Genomic DNA, 2,827 nt, shown 5'->3' with positions numbered 1-2,827 from the left:
CCTCCCTCCCCTCTCCCTCCCCTCTTCCCCTCCCTCCCCTCTCCCTCCCCTCTCTCCCCTCCCCTCTCCCCTCCCCCTCCCTCCCCTCTCCCTCCCCTCTCCCCCTCCTCTCCCTCTCCCCCTCTCTCCCCCTCTCTCCCCTCTCCCCCTCTCCCCTCCCTCCCCCTCTCCCTCCCCCTCCCTCCCTCCCTCCCCTCCCCTCCCCTCCCCTCTCCCTCCCCTCTCCCCCTCCCTCCCCTCTCCCCTCCCTCCCCTCTCCCCGTTCCCGTCCCCTCTCACTCCAGCTGGAGAGGTATACATTCAGCATTATGTATATTTTGGTATCTGCAGGAAGGAAGGCCAAAGTAAACTCATTCCTTTACCCTCCACACCGCAGCGCCCCCACCCCCCAACCCCTCCCCAGTTGGATACAGCAAAAATGAAATTGGGTCCCAGAAAATGTATGATATTATTATTTTGATCTTGACATAAAAAGGTGGACTCTTTTTTGATAAAGAGGTTGATACAATAAAATGCCTTTTGACATCAGTTGTACAGTTCGGCAGAAGTCAGTCTCTCTGCAATTATTGCATCCACGTTGCCCTAACAATATTTAATTTGGCCCTTCGAAGTCTTTTTCTTATATTTAAGGAAAGCCAGCTTCCCCCACCAACGTTTCTCCCCCGTAAATGGCCCATTAGTCAAGGTGACTACCTCTAATTTCATCTCACCTCTTTTATTGTTGGTGCCCTGCAGACTCAGACTGTTAATTGGCATTGGAGTGCATGGATCAGCGGCTTAGCCCCTGAGCAAATAAATCCTCTGTCGCCCTTCTATCTGCATGGAGAAAGTTAACACAGGGTGTGAATTGTCAGCTATCATTAAGCAGGCGCAGTGACAAATTCCCTCCACCCAGCTCCCCAGCCAACTTTCACAGTCTGCAATTTGAATTCTCGATAGAAGGTTTCATACACAGTCCATTCAGCCCATCGAGTCGGTACTGACAACAATCCCACCCAGGCCCTGTCCCTGTAATCCCAAAACTTTACCCCCACTAATGCATTTTAAGCATTTTGTGGAGAGTTGGACTGGGGTGGGCACAGTAAGAAGTCTCACAATGCCAGGTTAAAGACCAACAGGTTTATCTGGAATCACGAGCTTTCGGAGCACTGTTCCTTCGTCAGGCGAGTGGAGATCTAGGTTTCACAAACATGACATATATAGACAAAGACACAATTGCCATTGTGAAACCTAGCTCTCCACTCACCTGATGAAGGAGCAGCGCTCCAAAAGCATTGGACTTAAACCTCGTGTTGCGAGACTTCATACTGCACACATTTTGGGACACTATGGGGCAATTTAGCATGGCCAATGCACCTGACCAGCACGTCTTTTGGACTGTGGGAGGAAACGGGAGCACTGGGAGGAAACCCATGCAGACAGGGTGCAGACTCTGCACAGACACTCACCCAAGCCAGGAATCGGTGACAGTTGATCCCAAACTGGAAAGAGGAAGAACAATATTTTGGGTCTGAGCTGAAATGGAAAGTTGGGCTGGGTCAACTTGCGGTAAAGCGTTGGTCAAGGCTACTAATCAATTGCGGATTTCATAAGGAAAAATATATATATATAATTAGTTCAAACCAGACCAATAAAGACTGAATGATATAAATGTTCATTGCAGACTTATGGGAATACATTGGTTAAAGATTTCCCCATTGTAAATACTGCATCCTTATGAAAGATCATTAGAAACAGGATCAGGAGTAGGCTATTCAGCCCTTCTAACCAGTTCCACCATTTATTAATAAGATCATGGCTGATTTAACACTCACTAATTCCACTTTGCCTCACTAACCCTCAATTCCCCTACTGATTAAAAGCCTATTGAATAAAGGAAAGATCATTTTTGATTGTAACGAGTTCTAAACATCCGTCATTTTACGTATTAGTGCCACAAGTAGGCTTACACTAACACTGGAATGAAGGTCCTGTGAAAACCCCCTAGTCACCACTCACCGGTGCCTGTTTGGGTACACTGAGGGAGAACTTAGCGCAGCCAATGCACCTAACCAGCACGTCATTCAGACTGTAAGAGGAAATTGGAGCACCCGGAGGAAAAACTCGCAGAATCTGCACAGACAGTGACCCAACCCAGGAATCGAACCCGAGTCCCTGGCATTATAAGGCAGAAGTGGTAACCACTGTATTACCGTGTTTCAAACCTGTTCTATTTATTAATAAGATCAAGGCTGCTCCACCGCTCACTAAGTCCACCTTCCTGCCTTACCTCAGTGATACTCAATTCCCCGACTGATTAAAAACCTATTGATTAAAGGAAAAATCATTTATGATTGTAATGAATTCTAAACATCAGACATTGGTGGCACTGTAGTTAGCACTGCTGCCTCACAGTTTCCATCTTTATCCTTATATTAGTTCCTCTCCTCCACACCTCCAAACAAAATCCTCAGCCTAAATTAGTTTTGGTTCGATTCCCAGCTTGGGTCACTGTCTGTGTGGAGTTTGCACGTTCTCCCCGTGTCTGTGTGGGTTTCCTCCGGGTGATCTGGGCTTCTTTCCACAGTCCGAAAGACCTGCTGGTTAGGTGCATTGGCTGTGCTACATTCTCCCTCAGTGTACCTGAATAGGAGTGCGGTGACTTGGGGATTTTCACAGTAATTTCATTGCCGTGTTAACGTAAGCCTACTTGTAACACTAATTAAAAAAACTTTAGCACCACCTTGCAAATGATTATGTCATCAGAGGTCCAAGGTACCATTTCTTCCTGGTTTAAATATCCCTGAATTTGGTTTGATTTTGGATTGAGGGTTGACCATGCTGAAGC

The sequence above is a fragment of the Carcharhinus amblyrhynchos genome, chromosome 31 (genome assembly GCF_965287045.1).
Source record: "Carcharhinus amblyrhynchos chromosome 31, sCarAmb.v2.hapA, whole genome shotgun sequence".
Lineage (NCBI taxonomy): Eukaryota > Metazoa > Chordata > Chondrichthyes > Carcharhiniformes > Carcharhinidae > Carcharhinus > Carcharhinus amblyrhynchos.
This window is presented reverse-complemented; position numbering follows the sequence as displayed.